Source organism: Cicer arietinum, chromosome 6 (genome assembly GCF_000331145.2).
Source record: "Cicer arietinum cultivar CDC Frontier isolate Library 1 chromosome 6, Cicar.CDCFrontier_v2.0, whole genome shotgun sequence".
Lineage (NCBI taxonomy): Eukaryota > Viridiplantae > Streptophyta > Magnoliopsida > Fabales > Fabaceae > Cicer > Cicer arietinum.
In genome coordinates, this window is record NC_021165.2 from 39609822 (window position 1) to 39627832 (window position 18011).

An 18011-nucleotide genomic window follows, 5' to 3' on the forward strand; every position below is an offset into this window, starting at 1 on the left:
AAAGAGCTATGATAGCCCTGTTCCATGACATGACACATAAAGAGGTAGAAGTTTATGTAGATGACATGATTGCTAAGTTAGAAACAGAAGAAAAACATGTTATTGGTTTAAAGAAAATCTTCGAAAGACTTAGAAAGTTTAAGCTAAAGCTTAATCCCTCCAAATGCCATTTGGCATGAGGTCAGAAAAATTATTGAGATTTGTGGTTAGTTCGAAAGGAATAGAGGTCGACCCCAATAATATTCGAGCATTTTAGAAATGCCTCCCTGAAGTATAAAAGAGAAGTTCACGATTTTCTTGGGAGACTAAATTATATTTCCAGATTTATATCACAACTAACTGCAACTTGTGAAACGATCTTTAAAATTTTACGCAAAAATCAAATAGCTGTTTGGAACTAAGAATGCCAAAACGCATTTGAGAAAATCCAACACTATTTCAAAAGCCTCCAATTCTAGTCCCCCTAATTTCGGGCCATCCCTTGATTATGTATCTTACATTCGTCGACAAGTCAATATGATGTGTGTTGGGGCCTCAAACCTCATGGGGAATGCAATTGGGGTTGTCTTAATATCTCCCAAAAAATAGTTCATACCTATCACAACGCGCTTGTGTTTTGATTGTACCAATAATATGGCAAAATATGAAGCTTGTGCCATTGGAATTTTGGAATCAAAAGCAAAACTAATGGAAGTATATGGAGATTCAACCCTAGTCATTAATCATCTTAACCAAAAATTGAAAAACTCGGGATAAGAAATCAATACCTTATTTCACCTACATAAAGGAATTGTCTTCACCATTTGACAAAATCACCTTTCACTGTGTCCCTCTAGAAAACAATCAATTGGTTGATGCTTTTACTACTTTATCCTTGATGTTCCAAATAATTCAAAATGATGAAATCCCGTCCATTAAAATGGAAAGTTGGGATCATCCTGCCTATTGTCATGGAATGGAAGAAGAAATCGACCGGAAACATTGGTATCATGACAACAAACAATATCTTATTAATAGAGAATATCCTTTCGGAATATCGAAGAATGAGAAAAGGATTCTGAGACGATTAACCACAAGCTTTTTCTTAAACAAAAACTTTTGTATAAAAAAAATTATGATATGATATTCCTCAAATGTTTCAATGTCAATGAGGCGAAAGAAAATCTACAAGATGTCCATGGTGCCTCTTATGGGATCCATATGAACGAACATACGATGTCTACAAAGATTCTTCGGGCTAGGTATTACTTGCTCACTCTAGAAAAAGATTGCGATAATTATGTAAAGAAATGTCATAAGTGTCAAACATATGATGACAATATTCACGCCCCATCAATACCCCTAAACACCCTTATAGTGCCTTGAATGTTCTTAATGTTGGGCATAAACGCCATCAAAATGATCGAACTGAAAGCGTCAAATGGACATCGCTTCATCTTGGTGGAAATCGATTACTTTACCAAATGGTTAGAGGTCGCTTCGTACACAAACATAACAAAAAATATGGTAGTCAAATTCATAAAAAGGGAGTTAGTATGCCGTTTTGGCTTACCAAACAAGATCATTACTGACAATGCCTTAAATTTGAATAACAAAATGATGGCTAAATTGTGTGGCATCTTTAAAATTCAACACCTCAACTCATCCCTTTATAGATCTAAAATGAATGGTGCAGTTGAAGCAACAAATAAAACCATCAAAAAAAATTATTTAGAATATGGTTGTAACATACAATGATTGACATGAGAAGTTGCCTTTTGCACTACATTGCCATCGTACTTTGATGCACATATCAACTGGAGCAACCCTTTTTCCCTAGTATAGGAGATGGAGGTTGTGCTACCCATTGAAGTAGAAATCTTTCGTTAAGAGTATTAAAGGAATCCAAACTAGAGGAGTCATAATGGGTGCAAACCCGTTTCGATCAATTGAATGTAATTGAAGAAAAAAGGTTGGCGACCTTATGCCATGGGCAATTATACCAGAAAATACTGAAAATAGTATATGAGAAGAAAATATGTCCTCAAGAATTTTGGGAAGGATTCTTGCTGCTAAAAAAGATCTTATCCATTTAAAAGAATTATCATAGGAAATGGACCCCTACCTATGATGGCCCATATGTTATGAAGAAGCATTCTTAGTTGGAGCTTTGATCCTCACGAATATGCAGGGAAAAGATTGAGTCCTCTCTGAAAACTCAAATGTGGTAAAAAAGTATCATACTTAAATACTTACTAGGTTGAAAATCTGAAAAGGCAACCGAGACACAAATTCAGGTACACAAAATAATAATAAATACCCGCTAGATTGAAAATCTAAAACGGCGACCTAGGCAAATATTAGGGTACAAAAAATAATAATAATACCCGCTAGGTGAAAAACCTAAAAGGGAAATCTAGGCAAAAATTAGGCTACAAAAAAAAGCATATTAATAAAACCTACTAGGTTGAAAACCTGAAAGAGCGACCTTGGCCAAAATTAGGGTACAAAAGCAAACTAGTAATAAATACTCGCAAGGTTGAAAAATTGAAAGCAAGACCTAGGAGAAAAAAAACAAATAATACATACTCGAGAAAAGGCAATCTAAACAAAAGGACATGATCAACAATATTGATAAGACTATAGCATGAGAAATTAGTACAATCTATCCTTGAATTACTAGTAACCAAGTCTGGTGTTCCACCCATTTCTTTTATTTTACCTTATGTATATTCTTTATGATTTAATCTTCTTTTCCAAATGCATATTATGATTATCATGTACTGGAAGGTAAAATATATACCATAACTCAATATAAAAAATTGTGACAGAGTTTAATATAGTAGAGGTTGTTTATGGTAAAAGGCAGATGACAACACGATATCCATCTTAAGATCACAATAATAATTCTTCTTCAAAAAAAAAAAAAAATGAAAATGAAAAAAAAGTGATGAAACATATCAGGTTCAAAAACAACATATATGTTCCCTTCTCATCCATGATTTGAATGATCGTGTCCAATAAAAATAATAATAAAATCCAACATATTCATTCATTCATAAAACTTCGTAAATTTAAAGCCGAGAAAACGACCCGCATCTTAAAGTCGGGAAAACAACTCGCATCCGAAGCCAAGAAAATGACTCGCATCTTAAAATAGGGAAAATGACTCGCACCCAAAGCTGAGAAAATGACTTGTATCTTAAAGCCAAGAAAATGACTCGCACCCAAAGCCAAGAAAATGACCGATATCTTGAAGTCGGGAAAACGACTCACACCCTAAGCCGAGAAAACGATGCACATCTTGAAGCAGAGCATGTACACAAAAATAGATCAGAAACACGCAGTCAATTTATCTTGGTTGACCACGAACACGTAAGCTACGTCTAGCCCCTTAAACCTGAAGGATTTATTCCACTTATTCACCAGGGAATCAAACTTACACTTGAACACGTACTAGTCACACTCACTTTATTCAATATTATAAACCTTCTTGCTTAGTACAGTCAAGTTATTGAGGAAAGGCAACCACTAGTAGGCTAGGTTACAAAAGAAAGTGTTTGAGTTTTTCAGAATTATTTCTCACAAACAGTGTTTACAAATTTGTTCCTACAAAAACGTTTCTCAAGACTAAAGTGAAAAATAGTGATTTTGAGCAGGAGCGTGTATGTGCTTTTAACTTGTGTGTTTCTTGTCTTTTCAGTAAGGAATGCACGTCATTTCATATAGATCGATTAGGGTTTTTGACCATTGTCGCGATTGAAAGAAATCAACATGATTCATGAAGTATCATATCTTTTGATATTGAATTTCCATATAAACATTTCCAAATCAAATCATGTAATTGATTCAGTGTATCCTATTTCAAAAAGTTAGGAACCATAAAATACGACTTTTAGAGCATGTCTTAAGATCTTTTAACAAGTAACATATTTTGGATGTTCATTAGAGGATGCACAAATACTTTGTCTTCATTGGAGTGTTGTCTTTCATCAGAGCGTACAACATAAATCAGAGTCAAACGACTAGATGCTTGAAGTGATCATGTGATTCTCAAAGGCAGATGATCACTTGTTTGTTATGCTTATATGAGGTAGAAGATCAGAGCATAACTCCATTTAGCAAAGGTGATTGAAACAGAACATATCATGTATTTCCAGAGTCACCAAAACTAGAGCATTGCTAGCATTATTGGAGTCAGCCAGCACAGAGCGTCACTCATGTAACTAGAGATGTCCGTTAGAGCGCATTTATCAGACCTAGAAAAATGGAGTGAAGCGAAGTCTTGGCGTTCTTTATTCTTTGTCCAATTATCAAAGGATACAACATACGAATCTATATAATTCACTTCATCTAAGACCCCCACACTTATTCAAAATGTTAGTGCATTAAATTGTTCCTAAAACTGATTTTGTATTCATCAAAATAAGTAAGGGCCACGGTTCCTCAAACCAACTTGGTTCTAACAATCTCTCGCTTTGTGATGATGACCAACATCTATTTTTGTGAACAATTGTTAAGAGAAAGTATAAAAGAATATTATAACGTGTTACAACACAACTCCCCTTTAAAATATGCATGTTAAATTCATAAGATGAATGATATTCTGACATAGTAGTTTAATGTGAATTAGTAACAAAATTTTAGAATAATACAATATTAATTTTTTAAAATTTCACAAAAATACATTGACAAAAACAAAAAAACAAAGAAAAACAGGAAACCAAGAGTTCAAAGTCGTGAGCCTAGCCATAATTTTTGGCAGTCCTGTTTCATAAATGCCTCAGTTTTAGCTTCCAATTCAAAATCTTCCTTTTTAACAAACTAAGTGGGGTCCAACACGGAGCTAGAGGAAGATGCATATGGGCTTTTAAAAGCAGAATATGTAGATCCTAAGGCAAGAATAGGTTGAATATCGAGAGCAACCACTGAAGGTTCAAGAAGAATATCACTAGAAGGACATCAGAAGCTTCAACAGTGCGGCTAGAGCAACCACTGAAGGTTCAAGAATAATATCACTAGAAGGAGATGGAGCATCCCTGGATGAACCTTTGAAAGTGGCTGCTAGGAGCTTTCAAGACCGAGTGCTTTTGGCTTTCTGAAGTTGTAACATTAGATGATTCAACTATTTCTCTGAAAAGAGTTATGCGGGGCCAAATGAAGTACATGATCCTTTTTGTCCTGGATCGAGTTTGTGACAAAGGAGAGAACTTTGTTCCATTAAGTTTAAACATCATTATGATCCAAACTTTAAGCTATTTTATTTCGGGTGGAGGAGATTTTGGCAGAAAGGGAGGTAAGGAAGGACTTGGGGTTTGGGAACCTATATGGAGTGGTTTGTGTGGAAGGAATGATGGCCAGAGGGATTGATGAGGTGGTAGATGTTGGAACCAAGTTAGTTTTTCACTTTTAATTTTGATAATAAGAAAATTATTTTATGATAACAATAAATTTGGATCAATGGGTTCACTAAGTATGAAAAAATTGGTAGAAGAAAATTAGAGGAAGGTACCAGAGGAAAGTCACCAGAGGAAGTGACCAGAGAATGAGATCAAAGAACATAAAGTATACGCTTCTACCTCTAAATATATGCCTTTGAAAGTAACATGCCTCTAAAGGTTACTAAGATTTCCTATGATGTTTGGTCTGATGTGTAGGTCTGAAGTCTGGCTATGATGTTTGGGTTTGAAGATTAGGTCTCATAAATGCATCTGAAGAATGACTTTGAGACTAAGTTTGAAGACCACCTTTGAAAACTAAATTTGAAGCATGTCTCTCAAGCCCTTGCATGTTTCTGATGGGAAAAAACTCAACATGCCTATGAAGAATTGATATCAAGGTATAATTAACTCTAAAGAGATTTTTGAAATCATAAATTCAAAACTCACAATCTACTGATCAAAATGGTGCAACATACTCCAAATGTTGTCTCTGATATGCAGCCTCTATTATTGCACTGACTCTAATGTTTCAACAGGGTGATTTGGTCAATGCCATTAATTCTAAGTCATGCGATTCTGCCGATGAATATCATTATTCAAGGAACGCATCATCTCACTCCACCAAGAAAGTCAATTACTCTTATCAAAAGTCAACGTTGAATTTGAAAGAATTAAGTATGAAAAAAAATACTTCGTCGAATCAAAGATTTATGATGATCAAAGAACACATTGAATCCATTCCAACTCAAATCAAGCAAGAGTACAAAAGAAGATTTTTGTTTTTGAAGAAAATCTAAAATAAGATTTGATTCAGATTTATAATTGAATAAAATCTTTGCCCAAGTTGAAAAGAAGATATTGTCAATATTTGAAGAAGATATGATCAATATCTTATCAACAAGGATACATGCATTATATACAAGATTTGATCAAGATTTATCACAAGATATAAATTTTTTACAAGAATATTTGATCATGATTTATCTACAAGAAGATATTAAATATTTACAAGAAGATTTGATCAGGATTTATCACAAGAAGATATGAATTACTTACAAGAAGATTTTATCAAGATTTATCTACAAGAAGATATGAATTATTTACAAGAAGACGTGATCAAGAATTCTTTACAAGAAAACCACTCACAAGAAGTTACATTTATTATTTGTAAAGATATGATTCACATTTTGTAAGAACAAAGGAGAAAACATAACATATTCTATAAATAAATACTCAAGGCTGAAGAAGAAAACAAGAGAACTCACAAGCACAAAATTTCCTAAGTCATTAGAGCTACACACACATTACCATTTAGCTAATCAAGGGAACCACTTCAATTGTTGAATGAAATCACGTATATTCTGCCCTCAGGAATTTGTCGAGTAGTTTTTTAAAATGAAATTGATAGTTTAGGTTTAATTGCAACTTAATTATGTATTGGACTTGAATTAGTATTTAGAAGTTCTTTGTTTTGTAACAGAGTTCTGTCGACTGTCGTGAAAATCTGTTTCATTGTTGCAAGCTAGTTATTAAACCTTTAAGTTTCATATTTTTCATAGGATGTTTATTTTATAATACAATCATTAATATTCTTGTAAAGATAAATACAATCATTAATATTGATTAACTTAGTCAGATTTCTTATTCTAAATGATGAACCTTACATAGTTTATAGAGTAATAGGATGAGATCAATTTTTTTTATTTCTTAAATTTATGAAAATAATTGTTGTTATAGTTTTAGTATGGCATAATTGCGCCTGCAGTTCATTAACTTAATTTCAAATAACACTTGAGTCATTTTTTTTTGAATTTGGTCATTTATTTAATTTTAAGTATTGATTATTTATGTTTTAAAATGTTAACAATGTTATCATTTTTTTACAAAATTTCATCAAAATTTTCAAACAAAACTCATAAAATTAATTATCATCTTCAATATATTGTAAATTTCATCAAATTTATAACTCAAATATTCAAATAAATTCATATTTTTATTATTTATATTTCAAATTTTTATAATAAAATTAAATAAATGATCAAATCGAAAAGAAAAAAAAAATAACTCAAGTGTTATCTGAATATTAAGTTAAAGGACCGTAGGATAATTGTGTCGTTTTAGTATATATGCTAGTTGATTCACATGAAGCCATAGACCAGTTATAAGCATGAATTACCATTAAATAATTATACCTACAAAAGGGATCTTTTTTAATAACCCCAATTAAAAAAAAAAATCAATTTACTCCCTTTTAAAAATATATATATTTAACTATCAAATTTTTGACTTAGTAGAAGTTGCTATTTACAAAAGGAGAATTACTTAAGAAAGTCAAAGTTTGTAACAACAATTTTCTTGGGGATATTTTTTATTTTTTTAATTCACTGAAAATTGTCATTCCAAAAAGAGACTTTGATTTACTTTAGAAAATTGTCATTCCAAAAAGCGATTATTTAATTGAAAATAAAATTCTTAAGGAAGTCACCATTGTAAACTTTGGTTTCCTTAAGCAAGTCACTATTGTAAATTTGAACTTCCTTAAGGAAGTCGCATTTGCAAAAGGCGACATCTAACTAAGTCAAAAAAGTGGTAGTTTGATATATAGTTTTCAAATGAGAATATATTGGTAATTCTTTTAAAAAAAACTGAGTTATTAAAAAAAGAGTTTTTGATTTTAATAACCCTTTAAAAAAAAATTACCAATATACTCCATTTTAAAAATTACACACCAAACTACCCTTTTCATTGACTTAATAAGAAGTAGTCATTTGCAAATGTGACTTTCTTATGGAAGTCCGAGTTTGCAATGACGACTTTCTTAAGAATTTATTTATGTTTCTAAAATCGTTATTCCAAAAGATGACTTTGATGTACTTAGGAAAATCGTCATTCCAAAAGGCGATTTGGTGCTGCCATCAGAACTCGCAAAAAGAAGTCCCTTTTTCAAAAGCCGACTTCTTTAATTAAAAAGAAAAAACAAATTCTTAAGAAAATCGTCTTTGGAAACTTGAGCTTTCTTAAGGAAATATGCGACATCTAAGTAAGTCAAAAAATGGATAGTTTGATATATAATTTTCAAAATAGATTATATTGGTAAAAAAAATTAATTGGGATATTAAAAACAATGCAATATACTCCATTATGAAAATTATATACCAAATTACCTTTTTCATTTTGAAGTCCGAATTTGCAATGGCGATTTCCTTAAAGATTTATTTTTATTTTTGTTTCTGTTCTTAATACTCTGAAATGGCCATTTCAAAATGTGTGTTTGATGTATTTTAGAAAATAGTCATTTCAAAAGACGATTTGATGCGTTCAAAAAAAAAAATTACTTAAAAAATCATCATTGTAAATTTGAATTTAGTTAAAGAAATCGTCTTTATAGACAATTACTGCTAAGTAAAAACAAAAATAGTTAGTATATAATTTTCAAAAAAGAGTATATTAATAATTTATTTTTAAAATTGGGTCATTAAAAAGAGTGAAAGATGTTTAAAATGTGATACAACAAGTGGCATTGCAAGTGCACAGTATCAACAGTACCAATATATTTTCCTTTTATTATTATAATATTAATACCAATGCTAAACCAACTAAACCGCTAACAATTTCGCCTATAACTCCTCAACAATGTTTTTGTTTTTCTAACATCCATCTAGGGAATAAGAAGAGGACGCTCACAATATACAGATTCACATTCCCCTTATTTTCTCCTTACTCTCTTCTCTCTTTTTTTACTCAAACACACTCCTACTCATCACCGTTAAACATGAAAAATTCTACGTTTAAGAAGATCAAAACAAAGATCGAAAACACTCCCTCTCCAAAAAAATCACAATTCCTTTTATTGTTTGAAGATCGTAGAAGGAGAGAGCATTGCTATCTTGTGAACTTCTGTAAATAGCTGCTGTAAAAAATAGTAATCAACATGATATATTAAATGATGTTACTTTTGCAATTCGTTTTCACTAATTCCTTTATTAAGATAAGAATAACTACCACTTCTATAGTTTTTTATCAACAAATCAAACAAGACCAAAGTTGTTTTTATTTCACAAAACAAAACTAGGTTGAAGTGCAATTGAAAAATTAAAGATAATATTTAATACAAAACCAAAACTTAACAAAATCAAGAAAATTGATGATTATGAGAAGAATGAAAAAATTGGTATATAAGTGTGTGTGAAAGAGGGTAAGAGAGTGTTATATGTGTGTAAAAGCGCATCACATATAATAAAAACAAAACAAAAAATGCAACACATATAACAAAAGCAGACCAAATCAAACTCACGTGAAACAAAACTGAATCTCGTTCATTCATTTTAAAATTAACTAATATATATCTTGAAGAATGAAAGTGGACTGATGATGGATTTTAGTATGTACAAAATATAAAGAAAGGAAAATAAATTGGTAATCACAATCACCTACAATTGTACGAACCTGTTGAGTCTTTTTTTTTTTTTTAGAGCAATATGACTTCCCTTTGTATGATTTAGAGAATAAATTTTTCTTCTTCTAGTGAATATGAACAAATTGGAGATAGATACGAGAAGATAAACACTAAGGCGGGGTACTTTTAGTGACTGGGTGGGGTATGTAATTTTTTGTTTTTAGTTTACTTTTTCTTAAAAAAATAATAAAAACACTTTAAATATATTTTTTTATAAAAAAAATACAATCTGTATGAATTTCGTCTCAATATTTTAGACGCATTTCAGACAACTTTTTTTTTAACTGATTTTGTATGAAATTTGTGGGAAATCATCTTGTATGGACAAAGGTGTATATTACTCAACAAAATTTGAGACGGATTTGGGACCAAACTTATTTGTAATGGAAAACCGTGTCAAATCTGTTCAAAATGCAAAATATCATTCGGACAAACTTCTATGTTCCAAAATACATGTTTTCTAGTAGTGTTGTAGGGCACTCTGAAATAGGTCGTTGGTTATATGTGACATGTGAAGTGAGAGTTGATTCCTTGATTTCTGGTTGATGATTATAAGATCATTGTTGTTGTTCAAGGTTGTAATTTGATTGTGTTAATGTTTACCCATTTAACATATTTGACCTTTATTGTGTGAAATTGAGTGTGCTTGATGAATATGTGATATGTTTGTAATTCATGTACTCTTGTAACTACTATCAATTTCAATCTCTCTCACTTTGCATTTCATCTATTATTGAGTTTGTCCTTTGAATCTAACACGTATATTTTTCTTGTCATAATTGCCCAAGCGGTTCCTAAACTTAATTTAATAAAACACTTCAGTCCTTCATCTTTTTTTCCCCAAATTTTGTCATTTATTTGATCTTTAAAATGATAACAATGTCATCATTTTTTTACAAAAATTCATCAAAGTTTTCAAACAAAACTCATAAAATTAATTATCATCTTCAATATAATGCAAATTTCATCAAATTTATAACTCAAATCTTCAAATAAACTCATATTTTCATTCTTTAAATTTTTGTAATAAAATTAAACAAATGACCAAATCGGGGAAAAATAAAGATAAAAGACTAAAGTGTTGTTTGAAATTAAGTTAAGGGACCACATAAGCAATTGTGTCATTTTTCTTTGTTTCATATGAACTGAATGGAGCTTTTGGTTTTAAGATTCTTAGTTTAAACATTTTGAGTTTTTTGACTTGAAACAATTGCATAATCTTCTATTATCAAGTTCAACAAAAGTGTTTTATTTCTTAAAATAAGTAACTATTTATTTATATAGAAAACATATCCAAAAAAACATTTAAATTCATTTCAAATAATATTTTTTTTCTTCAGATTTTCCTAATTCGCTGTTTACAAAACCTGATTTGGTGTTCCTACGATGATTTAATGAAAGCTAACATCAAAGTTTGATTTTGTCTTCATCAAGTGTTTTTTCTTTGATGGTTTCACTACGCGGAAAAGCCTATTTTACAGCATTTTTTTAAGCTATTTACAACGTTTTTTCAAAAAAATAAGCGCTGTAGTATTCACCGCTGTAAAAAGATACAACAACGCTTTTTAAAATAAAAAAGCGCTATAAAATAGGTAGATATATTGCGCGCATGTTATACTCGTTTTACAACGCTTTTTGATCAAAGCGCTGTAAAAGGTGCATTTAATACATGCATTATTATGCACCTATTATAACGCTTTTTGAAAAAGCGTTGTAAAAGGTACAAACAATGGATGCATTATTATGCACCTATTACAATGCTTTTTTGAAAAAGCGTTGTAAAAGGTGCATTCTTATTTTAGTTTTATAAAAAACGCTGTAAATGGAATTTTTAAAAAGCGTTTTTTGGTTTTTTATGACATTTTTTTAGAAAAAGCGTTGTCTTTTAATTTTTTTTTCCAGAATCAGTTCACACAATCATTTCACAATCAGTACACAACAACATAACTATATAATTTTATAATTTAACTTTATAACTTTACATATTTACACAATCAGTTCACAACATATTCATATACATATTCACATATTGACAACATCACAGAACTATATACATATTCATATAACTACATATTTACAACTTTTCAAATGTGTCTTATTCATATACATATAACTATCAGAACTACACATAATAGAACTACCATATATTCATATAACTATCCCTTGCAGCATGCCATTTTCCAACAAATCAAATAATTTTCATTTTAATCACATACTGACACCATTCTTCCTTTATTTCAATTAGATCTCTTTCAGAGTATGTTGGACTAAAATTGTCAAAGTACTGTGCGATATAAAAATTGAACATAAATAAGTTAGAATCAAATATATACATAGTTTATATATGAAAATCAAATAATGAAAATACCGTACCGTTTCTGCGATTATAGTTTGATTCATATCAACAATCTTCTTCATCAATCGCAATATATAGTACCCACAGTCGATGTTGTTAGTTTGACGAGAGCACTATAAAATAAAACATATAAGTCAATAAATATTTGTGCATTGATTGTAAATGAAATTTTAAAGGCATATATTTCAAACCTTTATTGGAATCCATGTGATGTTATTTGACTTTTGCTTCGATATTGTAGCACCTCTTTGAGCTCGAAAAACTTGTAAAACACTATTGAATAAATAAATGTGATTATTATAGCATTAACAAACACATTATTTATTTTTATATATATATATATATATATATATATATATATGTAAGAAATAAATTAATATTACTTACGTGTCGAACATACTCTTTATATCGAAATGATTGTTGTAATGGTCGTGCAAGGGACCTAAATAGTATATAACTTCAGAGGTCGTATTGATTGCAAATAGCACCCAATGTGCCATACAACAACAAAAATTTGGTTGGCAATTTTGTTTATACAACTAATAAATTAAGATCTCATAAATTTAAAATATATAAATAAAGAATATATAATTATTTACCCTGAATTATATGGCGCAAGGAGCAACTTATCCTTCTCTCTATTTCCTAATAGGATATCTACAACGTATTTATTTACATTCACTGGATCGAATTTAAACATCGAAAGCTTATGTGGAGACAAGAATGAAAATCTATTTGACAATCTGCACGTGCACACCAACTTCTCATGCTAAAACCTTCAATGAAAATTTCAAATTAGATTAATTACCAATAAATGCAATTAAAAGTAATTTTTACCTAATGTATAAGTTGATGACAGTAGCACTCAACTCCTTATGGTTGAGAAGTTCGTATGTGTGCTCTTTTTCAAGTAGTTCTTCATACTCATCTCCGAATATAGCTTTATCTATGCTTATGATGCGTGAACGGCTGTTGTTGCCCATATTCGTTTTTACCTGTATGTCAAGACACGACCCATATCAAGCAAGGCATGGCTGACTTATTTTAGGAGCAGCAGCAGCAACTGATTTTTCCCGATCCAGTTTTTGAGCAGCAACTTTGGCAACTTTATACCCTCCAGCTTTTAATGTTTGCCAGCTTTATTACCCTCCAATTTTTGAAGTTTGCCGGCTTTATTTTTACCACGAACATCCAGTTATGGTGCAGAAGCTGGTTTATTTTGGCAGCTGGTTTGCTGTGCGGGTGGTTTATTGGATTGAATCTGAAAAAATGAGGTTAATTAGTTTGTTAGTTTATTGAATATGAAAAAATGACAAATCTTATAGAATAAATGTGACAAACCTTTTCCGACGATGTGACTGACTCATTTCTGGGAATCTTCTTATCATCCCCTTTAGACTTTGTCTGAATCTAAATAAATGTGAAATTAAAGTTAACAGCGGAAAAAAAATCAGCAATTAAATATAATCAATCATAATCATATATCGTGCAATTAAATATACATATCAATTAAACATACATTTCAATTAATTAAACATACCTTATCAAGGGCAACAAGATGTGTGGGCCATGCCACGTAACTACCAATTGCTTCGCTCAAATACTTCATATCTGCATCATTGTCTGGTATAGGCAACGGTGCATTTGCTTCCAAAGTAATAACTTGTGATACTTTGACATGGCCTGCAGGGATCGGTGTGTTGTACAATACTTCTCCCAAAGTATTGTACAATGTTACTTTTCCGACTTTGCGATGAGTAGGGAGGATTAGTACAACACGCAAGGAGTGACACCCTAAATCAATGGTTAATACATAAGTATGTGAAACAATTAGGTTGAATGAATTTTTTGTTTTATTAAGTAATTAATTACCTCAAGAAGACTTTTGAGACCAATGATGCAACTCACGTTTTCACTCTCCATTTGTATTTCACGTTGGAGTTGATCCGGAAGTTGCTTGTTTTTATTCGTCTTCACCAAGAGTGCCATTTGCTCTGATATGAATTTGAGCTTCTCTAGTACTTCCTCATTAGATGGAATTTGGCGCTTCTCTTGTGAAAAATAGCTTTTAAGAGTTACGCTAAATCCTTTCCCCCTCACGCAACCAGAATACTCAAGAACATTAAATACTTTACCGAGAATGTTTGTGCAACTAGCTTTGTTGTCCTCTTGATTTTCCGAACTTTGTTCGAGATTCTCCTAAAATACACTTAGGATTAAAAAGATAAGTTCAATATCATTTTTAAAATACAATATTAAAAAATATTAAAGTGATAATATACTTACATAAAGTTCTATTACTTTTTGAACATTTTCTTTATCAAACACTCCATCTTTATTTACACGAGCTTCCTTCCACAAGATATGATGACCCAACGGTTGATCGGACTGGTATCTTGTAGCTATTCGTTAAGATCATCAACAAAATATTACTTAGAAACTATAGTTTATAATGTACCACATTATATAAAAGTGATGTTAGTAACAAGGCAATATTGTTCGTAGGGTTCGCCATGAGAAGGAGAGTGAAGAGGAAGAGGAAGAGGAAACAAGCGTATGAAGTTTACGTAATGAAGAGGAAACTAAAGTGGTTTACTGTTATATATAAAACCCTACCACAACGCTTTTTTGAAAAAGCGCTGTAAAATACCTTCTTATTTTATTTTTTTAAAAGTCTTTTACAGCACTTTTCAACAAAGCGCTTTAAAAGGCTTCTTTGTGTTTATTATGTGCAAGCAACCTTTTACAGCGCTTTTCCACAAAGCGCTTTAAAAGGCTTTTTTGTGTTTATTATGTGCAAGCACCCTTTTACAGCGCTTTTCCACAAAGCGCTTTAAAAAGCTTCTTTGTTTTATTATGTGCAAGCGCTATGTGACCCTTTTACAGCGCTTTTCCACGAAGCGCTTTAAAAGGCTTCTTTGTTTTATTATGTACAAGCACTATGTGACCTCCTTATTTTTTAAAGACTTTTTATAGCGCTTATTGACAAAAGCGCTGTAAAGTTACAAAGTTTATGTTCTGATCAGTTTTTGTTAAATTAAAATATAAGTTCAGTTTTTGTAAAATGCTAAATAATTAGTAAAATACCTATATTTGGATTTGTTTTTTCTTCCAAATACTTAGTTAAATACCTATATATATATATATATATATTAATTCTAAATTACATGATTAGATCATATTGGGATGATCAGTTAAAGTTTAAGAAAAAATCCCAGTACTCAAACAAAGCTTTTTCAAGTTCCATATAAGCAGAAAATCAGTTCTGGCAGGTCAAACACTTAAATTACATGAACTTATTATAAAACACTAAGATCAAGTATAAAACATGAACTTATTATAAAACAATAAGTGAATGATTTTTATTTAAAACGCAAGCCTTTTACAACACTTGTATAAAAAGTGCTCTAATAGGTCATTTAATTATATGAAAGCGCATATATTTTACAGCGCTTTCACAAAAAGCGCTTTAAAAGTCATGTAACATAAGGTGGGAGCGCTACATTTTACAGCGCTCAAAAAGTGTTGTAAAAGTTATGGGAGAGCGCTTCAATTTACAGCGCTTTTACAAAAAACACTGTAAAAGGGTTGTAAGCATTATGTGCAAGCGCTATACGACCCTATATGACCCTACAACAACGCTTTTTCTACATCGCTTGTCAAAAAAGCGCTGTTGTATCCTCTTTTATTTTAAAAAAAATCTACAACAGCGCTTGTATTTAATAAGTGCTGTAAAAGACGCGCTATAAAATGTCATTTTTGGCGTAGTGTTTAGGGTTCTCTATGCATCTCACAAGCTTCTAACAGGTATTGAATATCTTTCTTTCATGACATTAATATTGAGAAGAAAAGCATAATTTTTTTTAAGGTGTCATTGTGGCTAAACTGTTTGTGTTTTTTTTTTTGCTGATTTTGTCTTTGTGATTCTTCGACTGTGAATATTTAGGATTTTCTTGTGATTCTTGATAAAAATTAATTTTAAACGCATTGATTTAGTTATATAAAATTGTTCTAGGTTAAAAAAAATTGAACAGTAATACATTCATATAAGAGTGAATTATAAGAGTGAATTAGTTAATGTGTCTTAACATTTGTATTGGTGCAAATTCTCAAACTTTTCTAACACAGGTGCTTTAGTTACTTGTGTTAAGAATTTTCCTAATAGTTGGGTAGTGTTTTTTGTCTTTTAAAAGGTTATGTTGGTTTAAGTGGCGCTATAATCACCCAACTTTATCTATGTTTATATTATGATTATGATGATGAAAATAATGCTCAAGCTCTTATTTTACTTATTGCTTGGCTTCCTGCTGCTGTTTCTTTTCTTTTTCTTCCAACTATTATCATATTGAAATTGAATAAACAACAATTTTTAAAAGAAAGTAAAGGTTTTTATAATCTTCTCTATATTTCACTTGGTCTTGCTTTGTTTCTCATGGTTTTGATTATTGTCCAAAATAAGTTTAGTTTCTAAAGGATTGAGTATGTAATTGGTGTTATTTTTTTGCTACTTCTTCCACTTGTTGTGGTATTTAGAGAGGAATTTAAGCTCTCGAAGGATAATTATATTTCTAAATTGAAAGTTATCAATGAAGTCCCACATCGAAATATGCCATCACATGACCAAGAAATGGAAGTGCCGAAAACAACATCAACTATTAAAACAAATTTGAAGAAGACAAATACTTGTTTCAAGACCCTGTCTACACCTCCAAATAGAGGTGAAGACTATACAATTATGCAAGCTTTGTTTAGTATTGACATGTTGATCCTCTTTATAGCAACAACTTTTGGTTTTGGTGAAAACATTAACATCAATTGATAACTTAGAGCAAATTGGTCATTCATTAAGATACCCTAGTAAAAGTACTACAACTTTTGTGTCACTAGTGAGTAAATGGAACTATCTAGGACGAGTTGTGATGAGTTAAAATTCAAAAATATTGTTAAACAAATGCAAAATCCCTCGTTCGTATTTGCTCACTATTGTTATGTTTCTATCTTGTGTTGGTCATATTCTTGATATCCCAAACTCTCTTTACTTTTATTCTGTGATTATTTGATTTTGTTTTGGAGCTCAATGGCCACTGATGTTTGCAATCATGTCATAAATTTTTGGATTGAAATACTACTTAACTTTATACAATTTTGGAGTTGTTGGAAGTCTTGTGGGATCTTATATATTAAATGTGAGAGTGGCTGGTTATTTATATGATAAAGAAGATTTGAAACAATTGAAGAGTAATAGACTAAAGAAACAAGAAATGAAGGACTTAACTTGTGTTGGTGTAGAGTGTTACAAGATGGCTTTTATTATTATCACAACATCAACTTTAATTGAATGTTTTGTTTCTTTTATTTTGGTGTTTAGGACTAGAAAATTTTACAAAGGAGATGTCTTTAGAAAGTACAAGGCAGAACTTGAAGTAATTGAGGTTAAAATGAGGATTGTAAAAATTAGTGATACTTTGTTTGAAAGTGTAGACATTCAAAACAACGCAACCTTAAGTTATGTTGAGAATACTCATAGTCATCCATAGTAATTAAAGACGTGATTAATGTTTAGTTATAAATATTGAATTGATGTTTGGCCTTTTTTTAATAAAAAAAAAAAAGAATAGATTGTCCTTTTTTGAATGATTAGTTTCATTTGCTATTGTGTAAATATAAATATAATTACGTGTAAGTTTGTGACGATTGAATTAGTGTAATTTTTAGTGGTATTTAAAATATATAAAAAAAAATCATAAATTTTAAATATAATTAATATTTGTTATTTTGT

General features: G+C 30.7%; 1 pseudogene; it reads left to right on the forward strand.

Moving 5' to 3' along the window:
• Positions 1-16309: 16309 nt before the first annotated feature.
• LOC101510455 (uncharacterized) lies at positions 16310-17769 on the forward strand (annotated as a pseudogene).
• The last annotated feature ends 242 nt before the right edge of the window (positions 17770-18011 follow it).